This window comes from Syngnathus floridae, chromosome 21, assembly GCF_059516105.1.
Source record: "Syngnathus floridae isolate MCC-2025c chromosome 21, RoL_Sflo_1.0, whole genome shotgun sequence".
Classification (NCBI taxonomy): Eukaryota; Metazoa; Chordata; class Actinopteri; order Syngnathiformes; family Syngnathidae; genus Syngnathus; species Syngnathus floridae.
Genome location: NC_142433.1, coordinates 4,914,448 through 4,940,528, shown reverse-complemented (window position 1 = coordinate 4,940,528; position 26,081 = coordinate 4,914,448). Strand labels below are relative to the sequence as shown.

General features: G+C 38.9%; 1 protein-coding gene across 3 annotated transcripts in view; it reads right to left on the bottom strand.

Moving 5' to 3' along the window:
- col9a2 (procollagen, type IX, alpha 2) overlaps positions 1-26,081 on the bottom strand; it is a 224,811-nt gene that overhangs the window by 43,036 nt on the left and 155,694 nt on the right. The gene's annotated exons all lie outside the window — the stretch shown is intronic.

Here is a 26,081-nt window from a genome sequence, read left to right as displayed (position 1 = left end):
ACACGTATAGAAAAGAGCGCCATGGTGCTTGGATACATCTGTACTTAAAACAATCAACACTTAGCCAAACTGACACTGGAGACTGTGTGTCTGCTTTTATTGGATTTAACGAGTGTTTGAGACGATGGATCGCAATATTCTATTTGCTCATTAGCAGCACCAGGTGGGCATTCATGGCAGCACCCTTGAGTGGTTTTGATCATATTTGGCTGACAGAAATTTCTGAGTCGTGCACTGCTCCACTTTCATATGGTGTTCCACAGGGTTCAATTCCGGGGCCTCTACTGTTTAAATTGTATCTGCTGCCTTTTGGTTTTATCGACCTGACTGTCAGATATTTCTTCATTTTTGGTCTCCAAAACATAAATTGCAAAGGATTTGCTACTTTCTATCTATTTCTATATCCACACTTGCCAACATGAGTGTGAGATATCAAGAAAGGTCCTCCGACAGAGTGGACAGCTTCTTGTTAAAGAAATCCCCTCTGGCTTTTACATGCTTCAATTAACCAGTTTTATGACATCACATCAAATTCCGAATCTATAAATTTACTTAGTTCATCATGAAACAAGCGGTGGCTTTGGGTGGAAAATTGATCGTTCTCACTTGTCAACTTTAAGGGCTTAATGGTGAAGTAGCTGTGCTAAGTCTCTGCCAACAAATCACAGTAAAGGTCATCAGCTTGGATATCGGTAATGATCATATTTCTTTGGAAGTACACGGCATTAAATGAAATTGTACAATAGACGTTGAAAGGCGCTGATGACGGCCACATACTCGAACAAAAGTTGCACTTTTGCTTTGATTTATCTACAAACGTCACCGTGAGTAAAAATGTGAGTGCTGCTATTCAGTTTAATTAAACAGTTAAGTGTTATTACACTTGTAGGCTCCATATTCCTTTCAAAACTCCTAATCCAGTTAAACATCAAACATTGCTCATTTACTAAATTACTTCTTTTTTATTATTCATGAGGATCATAAAAGTTGTTGTTGATAGCCTGCAAAAAAAACGAAACGGTCTTTTCCAAAGCAATAAACTCAAATAAGCTTTTGACTTTGGATATTTTTATGAGGAACATTCTCCTTTATTTGACGACAGAATAAAACATTTTGTTGCTGTTGAAAAGCCATATAGAATTTTTTTATTGTTTTTAACATTCAGTATTACCTCAACATGCCACAATCCTAGAAAGATTTTTTTTTTCAATATTGAATTACTACGACACATTTGTAAGGCTGCACTTTGTTTCTCGAGTGTGGCTTTAATGTGGTCGTGGAGAATTAGTATGGTAATTGATAATTACTCAAAGATCATCGGGTTTTTCCATCTAAGATGCGCAACATGTTTTCCCTCAGGTTTGCTTCAGCTTCTAAAAGGAGAACTGTAATAGAGAGCCCAGAGGTTTAATTAACAAGCTTGCACTAATTACACAGAAATGGATGAACGGGGGTGGGGGGAGGGGGGGGGGGCACGCAAATGGTGCTTCTATGTATGAGCCCATGGAACATGAAATTAAAAATTCAAACTATATCAATTAAATTAACATCACAAACACATTTCCAAGAAAAGTTCCATACTAGAAATAAAAACAATAAAAAATACCCATGGAACATTAAAAATTAATTCAAACCATGTCAATTAAATTAACTTCTGAAACACATTACCAAGAAAAGTTCTATACCAGGAATAAAATAATAAAAAAATGCCTCAATTTTGTCCTCTTCTATTTTGTCCACTTTTAAATGTATGATCGCATCACAAAAATATTTTGGATTCATTTTGCCTATAATCAAGCCACCCGGTGCCAGTTGCTCGTCTTCTAATCTGGATGGGGTGTCATCAAGAAAATGACAGGCCCAATTTCCTCTGCATCTAATGACGAGTAAATAATAGCATCCCTTCAAACCGCCAGCCAGATGAAAGTCAAAACTCGGGTGCACATGAAAGCCGCGAGGGCGGTGATGCAGCTGTTTGTCAACTCTGTCTGTCTCCTCCATCTCTGCTGCACGTTTGTTCTCTACGTCCCTGCCTCTTCCTCGAATGTCAGGTAGAATGAAACCCGAGTGTTCATCAGCGGGATCCAGGAGACCGTGGGGGTACTCACCCAGGCCCTCCCGTGCATGCCATTTCCATTTCAAAGACGTCTCCTTTTACTCTTGTAATTCCATCTAGGGCAAGTGTTAAGTGAACATTCCTAACTGCTGACTAGGAAAAAGATTTCAACACACACACACCAAAAAAATAGGGAGATACGTACAGTATGCACGAAGTGGATAGAAGGTAGGATGTGTGCAATCAAAGGTATGGTAATGTCAACGGTGAAAAGGAGTGGAACGTGCTGGGCCTCAGGAAGAAGGCGATGCAGGGAAGACTGAGGAATTCGCTCACTTGGATTGCATTTCACAAAGTTTCGGTAGCTTAATGCTAACAGACAATGGGAAATGCCATAGAGTGGCTAATGAATAGCATCGATGTGGCTGTTTTGCGATTTGAACAAAAACGGTGCAGCAACACATGTAGACAGATACTGATAGGTAGATTTCATAAAATTGACAATTACTGCAGTTTTCTGAGTCATTTGAATTATTTTATTTGTACATTTCATTAATTATATTTTCTCATTAAACAGCCTGGTATGGATTAATGCTATTTTCCTTTTAAATGGGTGAACCCTTGGTGAAAATACGGTAAATTCTGTTGAAATGAAATATAAAAGGTCTATTTTCTTCTCCCTCTCAGCTTCTATTATGTGTCATTTCCTGGATTCATCCTTCCATCCTCCTCCAGGATGCTGGCTGAGTGGTCCAGGTGCACATGGCAAACACTTATCAGCAATGATACCTGACGTTTCTGCACAGGCTCCTCTCTCCAGCATATGGGGGTCGGCGCCAGGGTATGATGAATGCTTTTGTCCGAGCGTTATGGTTTGCCTGCTGGCGTGTGAGTAAGACTTCCTTGAAGCTCTCATAATGTTCCTAACAGCTGTTTTCCACCTGGTGGGATGAGCGATACGGCAGCTACTTAACATGCGAGAGCTTTTACCTTGAAATGTGTTTGACTCCTTGCTGTCTCCTCGGAGAGTTATGCATTTGCTCAACTTCATGCTAAATGTATCATAAATATAGCGTACACCTGACCTTTAAAGGAAATGAAATCATTTGTCTTGTGTCACAAGAATGCCAGTCTGTCGCAGGATGAATTTTTTTTCTCCATTGTGGCATCTTTGGTGGAGCTTTTCCACAAATGTCTTTTAAAATTCTCCATCTTATTTATCACTTTCTTTCATTGCTGTGCTCATTCAAGCAAGCGGTTCCATACATGATGTAAATAGCAGCCTGGAGCGTTTTAAGATTCGCAAGTTGCTTCTGGCTTGTTTTCTAAATTCCACCGAATGTGCTTTTTCGATCATCCAGCGTACCGTGACCGTTTGATCTGGAATAACTCAAATGTACGGCGTCTTTGGGTTATCACGAGGTGAGACGTGTCGAGTAAATCCAGCCACGCGACATCCAAACATAGCGACGATTGAAAAATAATTTCTCTCAGTGTGGTGTCTAACAGGCTTGAAAGGCAAGAAAACCACCCTGTAAGCCAAGAAGTGGCTTAAACACGACCTTGGGTGCTCACTTCAAATCTCCACAGGGAATCGGCAAGCGTGCACACACACATTTTAGTACCGCCAGTCCAAATTTGACCAAACAAAGCACATTTTCAGACCATGCCTTGCATACGAGTCAAGGCGGGATGAACTTGCTAACTTCTGAAGTCTCAACTTGAGCAAAAGTACACAAGGTCAGTGGTCATGGACTTCTATATTCCTTTCCTGCTAATGTGTTTCCCATGTTCACACAAGTATGAGTGCCCGATAGGGTCAATATTGTCATATAAGTTCTCTGCGGCATCTATATATGGCATATTCCCGCGCTCTCAAAAATACAAGCTCCTTTGTCTCCAGGCAGTTTGTCTATTCCCATCACGCACGAGTTGTTTAAAAAAGAAGCTCCGGAGTCAATTTTCCGCAGAGGTAGATTAGCCATGAGTATGTAATTTATCGTCCTTTTTAATTCAGCCGCGCATCCTGTCGGGTCATTATTTTGTTGCACATTTGACACAACAGAATAGGCGCTTAAGAATTCTGGCGAGCAAAAATGCTGAGCGAGGCCTTTTGGCAGCCAAATGGGAAACACGTGGTGACAAAGCAAAATGATTGACTCCGTCTAGATGCGACCGCTTTCTTACTGATGCGTGTTAAGTGTGAATGTAAATGAGTAAATTAACCCGCAGCTGTTGATTTTAACCTCCAATTAAGAAAAAGGTCGAGATTAGATGTCGTTATATTATTCGGAATAAACACCTTATCAATAGTCAACATAAGAAAGTTTTATAAAAAAAACTGATTCAATTTAGAATATAATTGCGTGGGGCTTACAGAAAGAAAAAAAAAGTCGCAACAGTGATTTATGACTTCTTAGTTCACTCTGAAGAAATTGGAATTCATCTCCCTTGCCTTTTCATACGGGCGATAGCCTGCTTGCTATTATTTACATGAGTCCAGGTTGTTTATCCTTGCCATTGCCTTCCCCTCCCATCCTTATTTCATTTGCTTTTCTCATAGTGATTTACCTTAGAGAACGCTATTTCTTCAGCACTAACAAATTAGGTTATCATAGTCCACCACTCCCCCTTTCTCTTTCTTTCTCTCTTGCTCAGCCTTTACCTGTCTCTTTGGCTCTTTGGATCCTCCTCATCTTTTTGCTACCATCTCCTCCCTCAATTCTTTATTTATGAGATGCCAAATCATAGTGAGGGATGGGGCGTGCCATTGGGGATGTATGCGGGGGGGTTTAGAGTGCGTCCATACGTTATGGCACAATCCTGCATTTTTTTTTTCAATATGATTAATTTTGCTACAAAATCAAAACATTGGAAATTTTGATTAAAAAAATGCAGAGGATGTAAAAAAGTAGCTTTCATTGAATAGCAATCTTTTCCTCTTCATGAATTCCTAGTTCTCGGTCCTTGAATTTGTTTGACATAGCTCATAACAGTCATGTTAATTATGGAAATCTATACTGGATTAAATCCTTTAATGTACTTCACCCAGTAGAACTCACGAGCCATAAAAAGGCACAAGTGGACATTTGTGAATTAATGAGCTCCTCTTGGAGCAAAAATCACATTATGGAATGAACCAATAAAAAAAAAAATAGGGGAGTCACTTCTTTGGTTCATGGTATAAAAAAAATTCTAAACTCCATCTATTTTTTCCGTCACTGATTTAATCCAGACTTTTACAAACGTTCCAAATTGTCTTGAATGCATTTCGAACCGTTCTTTAACTTTTTATATCCCATAAAGATTATTTTTAAATCACACTTTCGAATTTAATAGTGTTGTAAAGCTTTTCTTGACGCCAATTTGCCCGAGGTATCGCAACATCAGTGGTAGGCTGGTTGGAGGAGTTGTTAACATTATGACAAAAAAGTCATTCCATGAAGAACTAACAGATGTGTTTAACAAGCTCATAAAAATAAACCAAATATAGACTATATTTGTCCTCACTTTATTTCCAATCAGTATTATTTTTATTTTACTTCCTTTCGCGCTTACTCCCAGGATAAAATGTATTAAAGCCCCAAATTTCCATTTGCTGATATTCAGATTTTAGGGCAGGTGGCATTTAAACTATTTATTCGTAAAATAAATGCATCCCCGAATAAAGTACGCAAAATTGCTGCAGGCTTGAGTCTCCATCTGCTGAACTTTGCTTCTTGGGACCTCGGAGGTATTTGTTGGAAATTTGTGAAAACAAAGCAGTTAGAATGCTAATTGAATATTCCCAAATGCTTGATTTCTTTCAGTTGCCTCATTTATTTTCACTGCACTACAAAATATCCAACAAATTAAAATCAAAATATTCTCAATGAATGATCAGAGGTGGATCAACTTGACTCGCATTGAATTCAATTTAGTAGATGAGTGGGAGAGAGGTGGACATGCTAAGCGATTGAATAAAAATGTGATCTATATCATCCTAAAAAAAAAAAAATAAATAACTTTGCATTCATTGGAAGCCCCGTGCTGCTTCACTCATCGGCAACTAGGACTGCAATTCCCCGTAGATCCTGTCGTCTTTTACATAATTAAACAGCGCTTATGTATGTGTGTTTTTGGAATACAACAAAGCCCAAGAGTTTGTTCCTCTCAGCGTGTTTGTGCTGGCATATAAAATGATCGTCTCCCGCTGCTGAATGTCTCCGATGCATATTTTTGGCTGCCAAGTAGGTCTTGAGTGAAGGCGGCGGCGGCGGGAACGTTCTAAACCGTTAGCATCAATTGACAGGTGAGGCCTGACTACCAGCTAATAGACTTTCCAATAATGCCTCGGGCAGTCATTTAAAACAGTAAACACCACAAACAAAAGATATATGTACACTTTCACTACAGCCATTGTTCTAATTTCAAAGTTGATGATGCTTTAGTTCAGTCATAGGCGACTCGCTCCCCACACCATTAGGTAGCTGCCATGTGAATCCGGTCCAATTTGTAATGATTGAAATCACGCACGGCAGGCGATCCAAGAAGAGGGGGGGGGATCAGCAGCTTTACTGTCACCAAAAGCCAGCAAGAAATAACACATTGGCAGGAGTGAGCCAACGCTACATCTAATTGCCAAGCTATGAGAAAGATGTTATTGCCACTAAGCTGGGTTAATATCAAGCCTGTGATCTGTACCATATTTTCCAGACACACTTAAAATTCTTTCATTTTCTCAAATCGACAGTGAAGTTAAAATGAAGTTGACTAAAGTCGGACATATTTGTTGTACTGTATGTTCCGGACTATAAGGCGCACCGGACTATAAGGCGCACCTTCAGTGAATGGCCCATTTGAAAACTTTGTCCTTATATAAGGCGCACCATTAATACATCATGTCAGATTTTTAATCCAAATCAAATCATTCTCCATTTTATCTTTTTTATTTCAACTTCAGACGCAACAAATTACTGTATAATCACAAAATAGTCTTTTTGATTCATGAGTCATAGTCTTCAGCGGGCCACTTATGACTGATTTCATGACACAATGCTTTGGGCCGGTTTAAATTTACGAATTTGGTCCATATATAAGGCGCACCGGACTATAAAGCGCACTGTCGCATTTTGAGAAAATTGTAGGTTTTTAGGTGCGCCTTATAGTCCGGAAAATACGGTACTAGTTTGTTTGATAGCCAGTCTCGGCTTTCACAGCCTCCATCAAAGTGCAAAGTGAAACAAAATCTCATTTTCTCTTCAAATTTTTACTCTCTATCCTGGTGTATTATGCATAGGTTCGGAAAGTAGGAATGAAGATTTGGCATGCAATCTTGAGAAAGAAGCGTGAACTGAATTGAGTGTGTGTGTAGTTCAGACAAGCCTGGCGCGACATGCACCTGTATTAGGTTCCCTTCGGAATGGGATTTGATAAAGGTATCGTTGATTTACGACAGTCTGCCCACCGCACACACACAACAGTTCTCCAAGAAGCCAATCACTTTTCACAAAGACGCCATACTTTGTTTGCACGTGTGTGTCCAAATGCGGCAATACACAAGTGTACCCGTGCACATTTTTCAACAATTTCCCCAAAGTCGCATATCAAGTTAACAACAAAGCCACAGCTGGCTGCACAGGTAACTGAGGAAGCAAAAAAAAAAAAATTCAGTATGCTAGTCATGCTGAGAGAATAAACGGCACAAATGAGAGCGGGGCCGAGGCGGGTGTCGGCTTTGCCACGCAACACAATCCGTTGGTTTTGCCACTGAGGCCATCGATCACGAGCACCTCGCATCATCGCTATGTTGTTAGTCTTCCGTGACTATAACTCCCCTGCCCCTCCCCTTCGCATGGGATATCATGACCTCGCTCCTTGTGATAGCGAATCAAAATTCAACAGCTCGCCAAACATTGATTTTTGTTGCTGTTCTTGTTCACAGCTTGAATTTGTTTACACACACGAGGAAATAAATTCCCTTGATGTTTTTGGAAAGTGGCTGCAGGCAACATTGTTTGCCCTGGTTTGGAATATTCAAAAAATAGATGCTATTCGATTTGTTGTCCAGCCAGTGGCGGCGCTAGGATTTCTTTTCTGTGGTGGTAACGTGGGGTGGACATTTTTTATTTTAAATCAATTAAAAAAATTCTTCAGAAAGTTCTGACAAATATTTGGGGGTCAGGGTCTTTAGCCCAGCAGTTTTTTTTTTTTTTTGGTCCAACTTGACTCAACACCTCCAAGGTCATCCCATTGATTGAATTCCAGGCTGGCTGAATCACAGTTTAGCCGCAAGTTCTTTGTACACACTTACTTTTCCGAGAATGTTGCACAATAAAGGAACATGACAACATATGGATTTTTGTGTGTGTGTGTAATTCGTGTAAGTAGAATGTGTCTGTGATTTACACAACCTAATGTTCATCTATTTTTTTATTTTTTTTTCCAAAAAGACAGAAAATGTCATCCTTGACCACAGATGTGCTATTGAGCCTCTGTGTGTTTTTTTTTAAAAATCAAATCCAATCAAAAAGCTTGTCAGGGACAAAAAAAAATGTACTTGACTCCAGATAGCAGTTTTTGTCACCAGGCATGAATGGCTGCATTTATAAACAATTCAGCCATGTTTTTCTTCAAACCCCATGAATAAGAGAGACAATGTTGACTGTAGAGACTTAATTGCTATATGTCGCTCTCAGCATGATGCTTATGTTGGTCGGCTACAATTTTGCATACATAATGGCAGTGCAGGATGTTATAATGGCCGAAGCCTGTTACTAGGCAGCAGATCCTCTTCTTCACTATCATCATCATCTTTAGCCAAACTATAACATCATGTTGGTTTTCTATGTTTGAAAATTATATTGGCTTTTCTTTACGAGCTACATTATGTAAAAAAAAAAATCTGTAAAGGGAAGAAAACACCATCATTTATGTCATTACCTTCTGCTGTATGGAGCTTGAAGTGCTACAATATTGAAGCTGATCTGATTGGATTATTTGTGGAACAACAGGCATCCCCCCAATGGATTTTATTTTGCCATAACCACTTCCATTGCTGCAGTATGTTTTCTCCGTCTGCAATCGTTGTGATGTTCTATCGATCGTTTTTGTGGCGCGTGTGGTGTCGCTTATTTCTGTCACACAAACACATACTGTGTCCTCTAGCAAACACCTTCAGTAAGTCCTAAATTCTCGGCGCCATAGGTCCGCAATCCATTTTCATGGCGCTCTGGAAAGATTATGCTGTGAGCTGATTGGGCACACCTTCCATTTGCGACTCCTCAGTGGATCGAGAGGAATGTTAGTATCGTATTTTCCGCACTATAAGGCGCACCTTCAATGAATGGCCCATTTTAAAACTTTGTTCATATATAAGGTGCACCGGATTATAAAGCGCATAGAATAAATAACTTGCTCAAACGTTTATCAACCACAATACAGTAACACTTGAAATAGTGAAAACAATAACAACATATCAATAACTCAACGTTGCTCAAACGTTAATATCACACAACACACAAAATAAACACGTAAAGCTTACTTTAATAAATTAGTCTTCATCCACGAATCAATATTGGTCCATATATAAGGTGCACCGGATTATAAAGCAGCTTTTGAGAAAATTGGAGGTTTTTAGGTGCGCCTTATAGTGCGGAAAATACAGTAATCTAAAAATTTTTGTTTTGTCTTTCTTTTGTCTTTAAAAAAAACATATAGGAAATACTTGGGCTGTTGTGAAAGTTTTTCCGTTTGTGTTCAAACTCACAGATGGAAAAGTATAACAACAATTCATTCAAAAATGCAAACGAGGGCTTTGTTGTTTGAATCTGCTTGTCACTGGCTTTTAATTAGTTGACTCCCTTCAGCGAGTGCCGCCACAATGCTCTTATCAATGGCAGTGCAGGAACATATGAGTGGCTGTACATGCTAACGAGGGCATTTAATCAATGGCAGCCACACAGGCAACCGAACGAGGTTTTAATACCGAGTGTAATCCCTATGCTTGTTTTTCTACTTGGACGTGCATGTTTCAATTTGTGGATTTGTGTGTGTTTCATTTCTGCTTATTAAAAAAAATATGTCGAGTGCTCGATGTAACCGAGTATGGTCGCAATATTACGACGGGTGCATATGCAGAAAGCACAAACAAATATGCTTGTGTGGGATCTCCCCAGGTACTTCAGTTTCCTCCCACATTCCAAAACATGCATCTTAGCTTCATTAAAGCCTCCTTTGGTGTAAATATAAGCGTGAATGATGGCCTATTGAGCCCCACGTCAGCTGGGATACTCTCCATTTGACCCTTGACCTTAGTGACAATAAGCAGAACTGCAAGGTTAGCTTATTAGGTTAGCCTGTTCAACCTTGACTCTGGACTTTGTGTGGGAAAAGCATGTTCTCCTCGCGCTCGTGTGGGTTGTCCCTAGGCAATCCGGCTTCCTCCCACATTTAAAAACAACATATGTGTTAGATTAACTGCCAACTGTTTTCAAAGCAGAGCATTTGAAAATATGAAAACCAAATGTACCTAAAAAAGAATATTCTTTTTTTCACCAATTTGTGTCTGCATTTTGCCAGCTTCTAGTTATCTGTGTTCGCTCCCACAACGGCGCAAACGCCCATTTCAAAATACCCAAAGAATAAAAACGCCACTCAAACAAGTAGACCAATGCATATTTGGTCCTTGGAGGACAACAAACTCATCTCCCACTATAATCCCATTTCCGCCATCTCCAACTGTTGTCACACTACAAGTAACAAAAGCCACGGGTGAGTTGTGTCAGTGCATGTGATGAATACATTTGTGTTTTGGAAGTGAGATGATGATCTCTCTGTTGCTTTCCAAAAAGCACACAGGGGAGTGTACACAGATGGAGTAGCAGAGCACCTGACTACCATGCCCGAGGCTGTCGCGAGGCTCTTCCACTCTCACTACCATTAAGCCTTGGTTCCAATCAAAGATCCTCTCTCTGTATCTGACTGACTTCATCTCCGAGGGCCCACTCCACCTCAGATACACCGCTCTCCAACAGATGATTGATCTGCACTCCAGTTTCTTCTTGCTTCTCCCCTTGCCCTCAAGATATAACAGCCAAAAAAAAAAATGAAATAGTTTGATCCAGAGAGTTCGCTGTGTATATTTGTTTGGATTCCTCACTCTGTGCATGACTAGATTTTCCTGCCACCATTTTATTTACCATTTGTAAAAAAATGCAGGCAGCATCATTAAAATAGGGAAATGTCAACTCAAAAACCGACTTGTCGCCCAACAACGTTTCAGTCATTACAATAAATAGAAGACACACTGGGAAAAAAAAAAAAAATCCGGAGAGACTTCCAGCTCGGATAAATGCTATTCATTGCAGTATGCAACAGTGCTACCAATGGGATTGGAGAAAAAAAAATCTACTGTATTACAAAACCTCTAATTAATATATAGAGATAATTAGGACCCTTCAGGACCCCTTGCCTGTTGTTGGCATGACAGGCATTATAAGTAACACCCTGAAGTCAGCTGTATGGATTTAAAATGTTCTCGCTTGTTAAAAAGAACATTCAGTTCAAAATTTTTTTTCAGTGCCTGCCCTCCAATTCTTTTTTCCATTGTTTTGCATCAGGATGAACGCAAAGCTCTTCAGTATTCAAAAAGCAAAATTACCATACCGTTTGAAATTGCTTTTTATTAAAATGCATGCATTTCCAAGTCGATGTCCCTTGTGGCAAGAGCGAACAACCATTAATAAATAAAAATAAGAATGGTAAGGGGAAAATGATACAATATTTAGATAGTGGACTGCAATTGAGTGAATACTAATCGCAAATCATTAGCAGCCTTTAACTAACAGCTAATGGAGGTCTTGCAAACCTTCAATGTGACACGCGGTTCATCAGATAACACCAATTAAACATGACAATATTGATATAACCATAAGGCGGAGTATCAATAGCGACCGTTATCCACCTGGATTTCTCAATCAATGCTCTGCCTCCATGACCTCACTTCATGGTCACAAATTCATCTCCAATAGAGAAGAAGGTTACTGTGAGAATTCCTTAATGATCTCCGGATCGACATCACTGAAGGATATTGGGAAAAAAAATGGAGAATTAGGATGTAATATTCAATTGACAGATGCTGATTCCAACTTGCAGGAGCAAAAGAAATGGAACCATAAAAACGAGTAGCACCCGCAGTGTCAATCCTGGGAGATAACAAGTCCTCCACCAAAGATGAAAGCGTGGCTGTCACTTTCACCTTTGACCTGCAGCACTGGCGGGATCGGAAGGGCCATCCCGGAACCTGTTAACCACCCTGGCCTTTCTTTTCACTATTTGAAATGATGCAGCCCAGTCAACCACAAGAAAGAAAGCATTGAAAATAGCCACAGCTGTGATCGGACTCCTTAAGATTCGCTTCACCTCAGTTGCTCCATTAGTCAATTTGTTTTAAATATAGTTTTAAAAATGAATAAATAAAATAAAACGTTTTAAATATATTTTTCAAATAATCACATTCTATATTTATTTAAAACCTTGCATATAATTGATTTATTTTTATGAATTTATGTAAAATAAATCAATGGAATAAAATAAAATAAAACGTTTTAAATATTTTTTAAATAATCACATACTATATTTGTATAAAACCTTGCATATAATTGATTTAATTTATTTTTATTCATTTATGTGTTGCAATGTGTCAGCTGCATGCTAAATATAGTCTTAAAAATGAATATATAAAATAAAAAGTTTTAAATATATTTTTCAAATAATCACATTCTATATTTATTTAAAACCTTGCATATAATTGATTTATTTTTATAAATTTATGTAAAATAAATCAATGGAATACAATAAAATAAAAAGTTTTAATTTTTTTTTAAATAATCACATACTATATTTGTATAAAACCTTGCATAAAATTGATTTAATTTATTTTTATTCATTTATGTGTTGCAATGTGTCAGCTGCATGCGCCACATGAACTGATCTGCATGCTAACCTACACGTGTTATTTAGCAGCTTGGAGAATGAAGAATGACTGGGAAGGTCAGCTCAAACGTTGAGATTCTCTAAGATCCCACTCAACCAAATAGAAATTCACCCCAACTACAATTTATGAATTATTGCTGACTTAGCGCCTTTGCCCTTAACGCCGAATTAGCCCCGTTTGCATTGCAGAATAATGTACCCCCAGCTTATCCATTTGGTTTTTATTCCGTGTCACTGGCAACAGGTGCCACTGTAGTACGCCGCCTCAGCCCGAGGTAAAATGTTCTATTTTGACATTTACACAGATCACCATCTCAAAAATGCACCTTGGTCGCAGCGGCGCTGCATGAGAAACTACCAACAAGAGCTCGCAATGAGTCATTGCTCCCGCTTTTCTTTGTCGTTGTGGATGACAAAGAAAAGTGTGAGCGAGTGGAATAACATGAATTTTGCTTGTGGCCATTTTGTTTGGCCAAAATATGTCACGCCTTCAAGCACGCTCATATTTCTAAAGCTCTTACAAGCAGATTCTAACACAAGCAATCACTTTACCTTGGGGACAATGTCCTGGATTTTGTGCTGATGTGCATTTAACCTTAGAAAATGTTTTAAATAATCACTTAAGGTATGAAAAATATGCAAACATTTCTTTATCCTGCCTCTACCTTGGGAGCCATTTACAACGAGGCTATTTGTCTAATTCTACACTTTTGGGGCCGAGTGTGTTTAATGCGCAGCTCTATGTTAGTTATTCTGTATTTATTTTTAACCACACACTAGTAAATAAAATGGTAAGTGCAATTTAGTTTTTGGTCTGGAACACATTACTTTCATCTCCATTCATTTCAATGGGAAACATTATTTTGCTTTATGATCGTTTCAAGTTACAAGCCAATTAAGTTGAACGTGGAAAACAAAGATCAGGATGATTGGAGAATACAAGCAGGAAGAAGCATTTTTGGTATTAATGAATCAATTCATTACTCCTCGAAATGATTTATTCTCATTCCCACTGATGCTTCCAACGTGATTGCGGCATTTATTTGGAATGCACGTTCGTCACCAGTCAGATTAGTGTTTAATAGAGTTGATAAACAGAAGCCACCTCATCAATGTGTTTTGTTTTGATCATCAGGTAGCGGCAAAATGATGTTAATTACCAACAAATTGTAAATGAAATGGAATGAAACAGCGTGTTGACTTGTTGCCAGGATTCCGGGGGAGAAAAAGGACAAAATGATGGAACATCTGTCTGCTTGTTTTTGCCACACAAATGTGTTGTGCTGACATTAATTCTGGGGCTGACATTTGGCCTCATTTCTCTGCATTTAGCGAGGGAGCAGAGAGAAAACAGTGGCAGAGGAAGTGATAGCTTAAGCTTGCTTCGGAATGACCTCACACATCATCTTTAATCGGTTACGGCCAAGGCTCGCCAACACAAAAATCATCTTGTTGTACCAAGACTAGGCAATTTGTAGGATTCGCTAATCCAAAGGAAAAAGTAGCAATTTGGAATGATGACATCATTATACCATCTAGCGATTTGCTGATTGAGGCCCCGATCCAGGTTTTGGTAATCTATTTATGATTGGGTTACGGCTTGCTGGTAAGGATGACTGGCTAGTCCGCCATCTGTGGACACCCTCGACTCCCTGTTTGGATGTTCAAACATGTCACTGATGTTGGGCTTCAGCCAACCAGATAAGCCAAACAGCAGCTGAGGAGCAAAGACATCTGTCTCCCAACATCCCCGTGTTGCTCAGAACATAGTTTGTTTGGGCTGCTGCCTGGAAACTAAATGCTACGTTCCCCATAACATATGGGGCAAAAACACTTTTTTCAATTTTTTTTTTTAAGAGCTTTAGCTGTCATATTGTTTCAATAATAATAATAAAAACTTTTCCATTAAGTAAGTGTGCTGAGAATTGTTATTTTCAGTCCAAATTGGTTGTTATGAAATCGGACAGCATACCGCCCGCTGCCTCCTAGTTATTTTCCCTTTCTCGCAATTTTATTGTTCGAGAAGCTTAGCTGACTAAGTGCATTAAATAGGTTAGACGCTATACCTCCTGCCAGGTTGCCTTTTTGTTTACCTACGTTTACCCGAGGCTCGCTGGTTCTCTCCCTTTGAGTACCATGCTCACATTTTACGTGTTTTCAAATTAAATTTGGCTGGTAGACAATGCTTTTACCGAGATTAATAATTGAATAGAGCTCAGGAAGCGCAGTTGATAAATCCAAAAAAATTGAAATTCACTCGCTGGTGCAATTCATGGTGGTAAAAATAGGGAATGAGAAATGAAGCGTATTTTTTTTTTTTTTCGAATTTGGCAGAGTAGGGACCAGTATTTGGGAGGACTTCACAAGCCACAGCCCATTTGTGGTCAGCGTGCATCTGTGTCTGTTTGCTGAGAGGAGACTAAACACACAAGAGAAGATTTAAATAGTCAAACTTCTCTTGCCTGTGCTCCTCAAGGATGGGATGGCAGCTGCTGCCAATCCAAGCTTCCAGGTCAGCAAACATCTGGATGTCCCAGACCTCTGCTGTCTGGAAAAACGTTGGCAAGTGCAAAAGACAAACTGGCAGAGAGTGACGACTTGCATAATTCAAACTGTCATCACTGTGGCTGCTCTTGGATGACTTGAATCGCCTAAATTTGGTCCTATTGCCACTTGAAAAAAGAAAAAAAAAAAAAATCAATTTTTTTAAAATTACTTTTTTATTATTATTAAAGTATTTTATATTAATAAACGTATTTTAATTTTTTTTTTCTGTGGCATGGCTATGCTTCCAGCAAGCCAATTGTTTCACTGAGTCCCCTCATGCTCTGCCACCTGCATCTCAATGTGTGTTTGTTTTCATACTTTGCTTTGTTTTGTTTCATTGTTTGTTCGTTAGATCCTTTGTTAATCCCGTGAGTCTTGTTCTTCATGTCTACCGTTTACGATAATCCCGCAGTCATGTTTGGATGGATAAATCAGCTGTCCCTAATGTTTCCTACTTTTAAGTTTACTTTCCCTGGTAGCATTTCTTTCCATTTTTTTTTTTCTAGGGGGCTTTTAATTCCCAGTCCACTAAGGATGATGATGACTATTCTCGACCAATTGGGGGTAAGGCTGCATTCTTGAAACGTAAACATCCCGCTCCCTACTGGCTTTGGTGACCAAAAAAAAAAAAAAAAAAATTGCACTTAAGTAAATATATTCATGGAACAGAAAACGGCTAATCCGACATTCTGTCTAAAAAAAGTATTCTTAATTTGCACCACTCAGTAACCTTTAAAGAATAATTTTCACACTAATGCATTGAAAAAGGCACATTTGGAATAATGTAATTTCTCTTCCTGCTGAAAATTGAATATTATGTAAAGTCAAATATACCACAGAGCTTTTTTTTATATAGCCGGTGGGTTATTTTTGTCTCATCAAAGCATCCGCTCACCCTAAGATTTAAGATCAAAAGGTTAGCAAAAGACCTTAACTTGCTCATTGCGCGGATATTAAAAGGATTAAATGCATTTACACCCCCTATGACCTCAGTGCAAAGATGCCTCCATTAATCCTTTTTCCCCCTTCGAGTCAGTGTAATTTGAATTCAAAAGGCGTCCTCATTTTCAAAACACCAGCTAGCCAATCTACCACCCACTGTGTGTGATGACTGACTTGAAATCATGAACAGACTCTTTAAAGAGGAAGTCAAATCCAAAATTATACATCAATAATAAGTTGGATGTACACCCATTAGTCTAAACACAACATTATGATTAATATTGAATTTGAGGAGTTAGGCAAGAATTTTGTCACTTTTTGTCGAATGAAAATGACATCACAGGTCACAACCAATCACGGCTCAGCTTCAGAAAAACCTGAGACACCGATGATCTGCGCCGGCCGGTATTTATTGATGTTGCTGGAAGGCCATCGTTAAGCCGCTTTGCGATAATGTCGCCTTGACGGCAAGGCTTGATGATGGAGTGCTTGTAGAGGCAGATAAGCCAGCGTTGCACATGAGTGCTTCATTTATGATAAAGTAGAGCAGGCAATTACATTAGAAGTGCAACGTGAGTGATCATCTTTCCCTTTCTCTTTCCATCGCACTTTGTCAACCATCTCACACTTTTCAGGGCCTCGTGTGCTAAATGCAGCGAGTCGTCTCTCAAATCTTATCAGGCAAGAAGTCAAGGACGAGAACTTTTTGTTCTGTCCACCGTTTATATTCTATAATAATGCCTTGCATGCTTGGCTTCGCACAGGAGAAGCTCGATTTATGGCGGCAGGGTTAGTCAGCCGCGGCACACGCGTACAACGCCGCACTGACGAGAGCATCGTCTCTTTCTTTATCGGTGGTCGTGATTTAGAGGAAGTAATTGACTGGAAATGGATTTTTTGCAGGTGGAGATACTTTATGAGCCGTGTGTTGGTTAACTGGGCAGCATTTTAGGAGCATCGGAATGAAGGTAAGAAGGGTCAAGGGACGAGTGATTTCATGGCGAACGATCCTCCGTGTTGTATTCCGTGACCAAAAGTTGTCTGTGAAACTTCAAAAGCAAATATCCGAGCTTTCAACGAGCAATGCAAGAGAAATAATGAAAGGCTTTAGCAGATGCCAAAGACCTCGACTTGTCGGCTCAAGACATTCCCCAGCTCATTAAACAGCAACAAATGGGGTTATAATTATAGTTGTAAAAGCCACATTGATTATGTGTCAGAACAAGAGCAACTCGCAGCTGGACACTGCGGCTTTGTGTTGCCATGTCACAGACTGCAGAAAAAAAAATCTTTAGCAAGTTTCAAGTAAGTTCTCGTCGAGTTAAATTTAACTTTAGCAGGGCAACCAATTTGTAGCACCCCCTGGAGGCCAGGATGTCTTTTGTATTTGCCTACACTATATTGGGCGAGTCGGCGCCGGTCATAAAACACGGTACACACAATAGCGATGGTGCACAAACAAACATTGATGAATGATGGCAGAAGGCTCCCTCGCGACACACAGACACACCTGTGTGATACTAAGCGACGTCGAACCCTCCCTCTGGGAAGAGACCTGTGAGAGCTGCCATTTTCTGCACCACTACCTGTCACCTGGATCATGCACGAGGAATGAAATGAGCACATCGACCTCTGCTCTCGACCGCCACTCAGTTTCCCTCCACCTTTTTTTGTGTGTGTGCTTCTTCTTCTACTTTTCATTCCCAGCCGTGTCAAGTCAGCGAGCTGCAGTAATTCAGCACCCCAGAGACAAGCTCACTTTGCCAGTGTAGACGGCAAATTTTCCCCCATACAAACTCCTCTAAGAGTGTCCAGAATATGGAAGAAAAACTGAATTTTGCATTGCAGGATGCATACAGCGGTACTGGTAATTCAATTTCTACGTACGATATATTAAATCAGTTGTCCCCATTGAAATAAATTGAAACGGCATTGATTCGTGCCAGCCACCCAAAAATACAAAACAACACGTTTTCTTGTCATGAGTATCAAATAAGTCTTATATAGGAATTGACTTTTTGGGTTTGAGAACATTTTAAAGGGAGAACTTATCAAAAATTCATTCTGCCGTACCAAAAAACAGATTCAACACTCCATGTTCTTCTCAGCAGTCTCTTCATCATCACCTCTGAATCATTACTTGGCCTGCTGCTCTTCATAACTACTCCTTTGGCACCTCTTGATTCATTTCTACATCTGTCTGTCGATCTTTCATGTTTTATTCGATTAAATCCAGCCTTTGTACGAATCTCAAAATGTCAAAAAGGAAAGGAAACATACAAATTTCCATTAAAAGTCAGGACTGACAACTTATATGCAGGAAAAGCACTTTTGGGCTGTCTCGTGTAAGTGGGTAATAATATTAGATGACATCTTAATCACGATGAAAGACGAAAACGCCTTTGTGATTTATTTGCAAAGAAAACGGGACGTGCGAGTCGTAAAGTGGACTTCTGTTATAAAGTGCCATTGTGAAATGACATTTTGATATTGTCGCTTTTACGAGGATGCCCTTTCTTTGGGGATTGTAAGAGAATGTAAACTTTTGAATTAAACATCTGGGTGACGGAGAAAAAAACGATAGAACGACAGGGTGTCGTCAAAAAGAACAGATGGAGACAAATTAGCATGTAAACAAAAAAAAAAACAAGTATAAAATTTGAATAAATATTGAATTTTGTGAGTCAGTGCATGAACGAATTGAAACACTTTTTCGAATGAAAAATATGGAAAACAACCAACCTCTTATTTTTTTTTAGGATCGTAAAGAATATTAAAAAAATCTACAAAGCAGAGCTGGAATTAAATTCATTTAAATTCCCCTGAGATAATGATTCAGAAATATTGAACTTCTCATTTGTCGATTGGCCTCTGCCAGCTTTGAGATGAAAACTTCTTCACCCAAACATAGTCAAGAGGATTCCAATAGCAGAGTTACAAAATTAAAAGGGCAAATAAATAACTTAATGGCATAGCAGAAAATTGATTTTTCTTCTGTGAGTCTTCTTCAAAGGAAGACAAGAAAAAAATATTTTCAGGAAAAAAAACAAATTTTCTCCCTAGCTCCTTTTTTTTCAAATTAACCTTTAACTCTCATGCAACACTTAATACTTCCAATTTTAAGCATCACTTCAACAGTTTGCTAAATAATCAATAGTCTTTTGGCCACTTGGGCACATTTTTCCAGCACAAGTGTCCTTTCCATCTGTTGATGAGCCATAATCACTACACATTTCCAGCAGAGTGGCTAGATTCTACTTATCTGGTTGTATGACTTTAACCTTTGACCCAGACATACTAAAGGCGCTTTACAGGCCCTCGTGGGCATCATCACACATGCATTCAATATTAATGACAAATTCCCTTTCAACTGGTGTATGTATTTTTAAAATGAGGAGTGGGTGGTGGTCATATGACCTTCTCTTTGCACATTTTAGCCGCCCTCTCTTGCTTGTATCCGAAAGCATTTGTGTCACCCGCCATGGGTGGCAATGTGTGTTATTAAAAGCATGGGAGCTTTGGTAAAGGGATCAGTCCTAAAATACGTCGGGCCGGTCATGCATTAGCCAGTGTGTGTTTGGCCTTTTCCAAAAGGGTGACTGAGTTTTTGAAGAGCGTGCATAACACGACGACAGGGTGAGAGTGAGGCAGGTGGGGGTGGGGGGGGCGTCCCTTGTATGTACGTAGCATTCACGCTGAGGTGAACATGTTTGGATGCGACATATGCAATAGCGCGAGGACAAATTTGGCACGGCGATCCACACCGGGTGTCACATCATCTGTAATAAAGCAAGGATGAGAGATTACTCAGTTCTGTCTCGCTACCCAGAGGAAAACTATGTGTATTAATATCCGCAGAATGGATTTCAGAAAGCTCACATTGGCTTATCTGTAACGCCTGCACATACGGAACGAGGTCGAAATGATTTTTATTCATTTATTATTTTTACATTTTAATTTTATTTAATTATTTTTATTATTTTTATATATTATTTTATCATTATTATTCTGAATTTTTATTTATTATTATATTATTTTATTATTATTATTTAGAGTGGCTAACAAATCCTTGTGGTACTACAACAACAACTCTATTTTTATTCTATAAAACACCCAAACCAGTTGACAGGGATTATTCCGCAAAATAAATGACATCCATGAACCAGCGAGCTAAACAGTGAAGCATGAACAATTTCCGCAGCGACTGACACCAAAGACAACACAGAGACATGTTGAGCTCATGAATTCCTCCACATAAATTGTACGATTATCCTGACATTGATAGACGTGTGTATGTCAGTTATATTAATGAGTGTATCCAAAAGACGGCGATAAATTGCCAAGACGGGGAGATACGGGGGAAGCTTGTCGACGAAAAGGCTTCGGAGCAGCATCGCCACAGAAAACAATAATTACATGCCTGAGCCATTTGTGCATGTGCTGCCAGGCGGTGCTGCTTGCCGCACTGCTATTTAATTAATTCCAGCAAATCAAATCGATGGCAGTGTTTTGTGTGTCGCAATCGGATTTGGGACATCATACTGTGAGACAATATCCAATCTTGTTTGTTTTCCCCCTGGCAAACGAATAAGCCCTTAAGTATGTTCGTGGAGGATGACGACATAAATTTAGGATATCCAAAAAAACTGATTAACACTCCGTTATTGCTTTTTTGTGTACATTCATCTGAAATGGGGTCATTTGAGACTCTATTGGTTCATTCTGTAATATTTTATCACTGCAAAGTAAATCAATGACACATTTTCCTGATTTATCTGACCGCAAGATATTTATGAACTTGTCATTTGCCAAGAAGAAGAAGAGATTTATTACCGCTGCATGTCTCCATAATGATCTTGCTTATTTGGGGGCAATTCATCCAATACAGAAGAATAATTAAAACAAAAAAAAGGCCTATCTGCTTAATGATGTACTAATGAGCATGCAAATCAGCCAGTATGTTCAAATTTGAGTCTTTGTATCATAAATGACAATATGACATCCAGACATATCGCTGAACAGAAATACTCAAAAACACCAGGCGCAGTGGGATCAATCGAATTTCCCTCGATTAGCTGCTTAATTAAGCCTGCGACGGATGCCATTTGTGGTCAAACGAGGAATTACCACAGAGAGGACCCACTTAGCCCAATTAAAAGGCAGGAAAATCAATAACAGTAAGCTTGTCCCTGATCAATAAATAGGGGCAATTTGAGGTCATGCTAGAGTATTTAATTGTCCGGAATATCTCAAAGTAGCGTGGGGATGGATTGGTGGGTTTAAACAAGGTTAACCAAAACTAGAGAGGAGATCCAGCATGGACATATAATGGGGATTTTTTTTAAATAAGTTCGGAAGGGCAATCCGCACCTCAATGGAGTTTAAAGTTGCATACCGATGCTTTTACAAGCGGAGCGAAGGTCTCGGCAATAAGATGAAAATCCCGCTTCATAAAAAAAACAAGCAACTGATAACCCCCCCTTTCCAATTTTTGAGTGTCTCTTTAAATATGAATCGTTGTTCAATTGGATAACATGCGCTAAGTAATAAATTGAAGCGCATGCTGAGAGGAGCTTTGAAAAATTTGAAATGAAAATGAGTTTAGTGGTTAACTGATATTAAGGACTGTGAAGACAATTTTTTTTTTCCAAATCTCATTTGCAACTCCACACCCAAACCGTTTGCCGACAACTTTAACTAAAAACAAGATTACAACACGTTGATTCCTGCAACCCAATAAAAACTGAATTAGGACTTAACACTTCCTAATAATGTTTGTATTACTTTTCGTGCCTACTACAATGACACTGACTGAAGAAGTGTGTTAAAAAGCGTAAATAGCACCAAACCGACTCGGAATAAATAATTGCTCCATCACCCACAGGTATTTGCTTTTTGCATATCAATGATTCTTTCCAATGCAATAACAATGCAAAGCTGTAAACTACTTCTCACCAGATGACACAACCATATAACATTATAATAATCCCTCAAGAGAAAATTCTACTCAGACTTACATTTTCCTCAAGGGGAAATGTGAGTGAATTGGATTTCCCCCGTGGGGGATTATAATCAGGATAAATACAACGTCTTCAAGTACGTGTAGGAGTGTCACTTTAGTGGATGTATTCTAATATTTGTTCAGTGTTTAACAAGGAGTTACATGAAAGGCTGGTGTGCCATGAGAGATCATTAAATGTGGCGTTATATGATTTTACTTGCAGTAAATGGTCTAAAATTTAACATCTCTGTGTGTGTGTCTTTATTCAATGAATTGAAGTACTGGGTACTTTGTGACCTGATTTTTTTATATATAAAATCCATACAAATACAAGGCCAAAGGAGAAAAACTAGGAAGAAAATTTAGCTCATGCTGTACGATTAATTCTGTATTTGAGCAGACAATGTGGAACCGATTAATTCCATTTCTATTCCTTTCAATGGGGGAAGATGATTTGAGATACAAGGTATTCTGTAAGGATGTCAAAACGAAGTTGAAGAAAGTTTGATTTGGGCCTTATAAACACAAAAAGTACAGTGAACGGAACAAAATAATCTCGTATTTCAAGGCCCTACTGGATGTTATCTACATTGCAGTGTGTCACTGAAAAGCCTAATGGCCTTGCCGCTGATCCTTCCTTTCTGCCTCACACAAAAATAGCATGCATCAAATATTTACAATATGACCAAGTGTCAGAAATATGGAGAAAATACAAATCGCGCCGCAAAGTCATTTCAAATATGTGAATGAAAGAGAACGAAGAAAAAGAATAGAGTCAGACGGGTCCTATGCATCAGCGGCTTTAATATTGTGAGGCTATCCGCATGTATCGAAGCATGGCCTCTGATCATGATCAGGATCATCTCTCTGGATGTGAAGCCTTCTTCTCCTCCCCGTGCTCGTTCATCCATGCGGAATGTGAATTGTCTCCAAACCAAAATGCAGGCAGCTCATTTTTCAAAAGCTGCTCTCCCTTTCGTGCAAAGTTTCAAGGGAATGCTCCCCTCACGCGTGGACCACATTACATGACGCCCTTAATCCAATTTGGTTCCAAAGTACATTTCTTCACTTCGTCTTTTTAATAGCATGTGTGTGCGTCGTGTGATAGTTCCGCTTGAACTCGTGTACATGCATAACCAAATTTGCATGTGCAAATGTGTCGGAGTGTGTTGTGTCTCTGCAATGATGACTTTTAGCTGCTCGCTATCTCGGGACTTTGTGATACGCTTTGCCTTCTCAGCACGGTTGAGTTCACACTCCCAGCATTGGTCCAGTGTAAATGCAACCTGAACATCAAGTCACTTTGGGATTGATGAGCAAAAATGAGTTCTTATTGACGACGGGATGCAGCCGTACCGGGCCGATTAAGAGCTAACAACAAACCAATCAAATTGTTTTCAAGCGGGGACTCAATTAAATTTGACCTTTGTTGTGATTAGAGGAAGCGTTGAAGAACATTCCGGGCTTGTTACTCCAGGGTCATGTTAGCCTGCCTTATTATTTTCATTTATTATTATCATTAATGGGCTTCCCTTGGAGCTCCCTCAAGCTTTACACACATTTTTTTTTGAGGACATAAAAGCGACATCAAATTTTTTTTAAATCCACCAAAGTACTTTTTGACACCTCAAGTCTAAAATGTGAAGTAATTGCACTAATTAAAAATATTTGCTCATTCCACAAGGTTTTGTCCTTGAATGAAAAGATTCGGAATGTTACAACCTGTTCAAATTGATTTTGTACCGGTTTAAGGTTTCACCAAAGCTTCTTATCCTCAGAGGAGATAAATCTTATCAGAATGGTTGTTGTTTTTTTTTTTTTCTTCATTGCGGATTAGCGACTCATTCGTATTCTGTGTTTCTGCTGTGTGGTATAAAGTGTACTTTTATAGCACACACACCCTTGTCTTGTATAACACTAACTGTATTTGATCTGTTCTAAAAAAAATACATATTCTATTCATTCTTGCTTATCTCTTTGAAAAGTGAGGCGCTTTTTCCATATTGTGAGTATCTCCCTGTCCTTGTCTCGTTTCACTGTAATCATTTTCTTGCCAGAGCGTAAACCATCCTTTAGCCAAATCGCTATTTCTGTTTTGTGCATTTTCCTTCAGGTGTGGGCGCTTTGCTATGAGATGAGAGAAACTTAATAGATAAAAAGCCAAAACAAAAATATGGTGGTTCCCTGTTTAATTTAATTTTATTTAATTTTATTTCCATTACAATTAGACTGGTAGTCGTAAAAGCTGAATCACACAATAACAAGTATTTGCCATTGGCAATTTCTCGCCATCCACACTTTTCAAATAATCCAGGAAATAGTTTGACTGGATTATTTTACAATCCAATCATCTGTTGTATAATCTGATTTGTCTGACAATTTGATTCCAACAAAGATGAAACGTGATCCTGAATGTAATTTACAAGTGTGTCAAATGAAATTTTCATTTTTTTTTTTTCACAAGGGAGGAAAAAAGGCAAGAAAATGGGTTATTCAAGATGAACTAGAATATGTCAAGATGAATCCAAAACAAACAAGCACTAGTGAGCTCAGGGCGGATCATACGAACGAGTAAACCTCAGCTCCTACGCACTTGTAGCATCCGCAACTTCCAATTAAGTTGTTTTGAACTTCAGTGCTTTGTTTTTCTGTGTGCATTGTTTTATTTTTTTTTCTCTCTGTAAAGCCGCAATGCTGAATGTGGCATCATTAGTGGCATGTCTGTTACAGACTGTTTTCTCTTTTTCACTCATTCCGTCTCTGGCTTTTAAACTCCCTATGCAGCTTTTTTTTTTGCTCACTTTGCTTTCATCCCAGATCAGAAGAACGCAGTCATATATTTAAAGTCTTTTGAAATAGCACATAAGTAGAGTGACAGTTGAAATGTTTCATGTTAGCTGACTTCTTGATGCTACTTTGTTGTCATTTTTTGTCATTTATGATGCAGTAGAATTGTCATATATTCTCACGAATGAAAATACAAAAACATTTTTATCACTTACAATGGTGCATTGAGATGCAAGTGACCTGGCCCCAATTTTTTATTTTTATTTTTTACTATGACTATAGAAATATTACTGCCGTACTGAGAAGAGGGAGGAGCTGAGTCTTCAGTAAAGCATTTCTGTATATATGACTTATCCTACGGCTAATTCCTTTTAATTCTATTCAACTTTCAAAATACATTCCAGCCCAAATACGAATCAATGCCTAAGGTCGGGTCTGATGATTTTGCGACATGTGTTAATGTGAATGAAAGGTTTGCGTCTTACCTCAGGAAACGCATACCTGCCCAGCCTGTGGTTCATCCTCATGTATTTTTCAAAGCGAACGGGATGGAGCTCTCTATTATTGATGTCTGACTGCTCGGCTATCTGTCCACCGCTCGTGTCACCCCGTTTTGAGCAGTTTAAGTTACACAGAGTGAATGAGATGGTTTTCAAGGGAATCAACCTCTTGCATGGACATAGAATAAGGAATTCCCTTCGGAAGACAGAAAGATAGCTTTAAAATAGTGAATTGCAAAGTAGTTTTAAATGATTCCAATAATAATGAAAATAA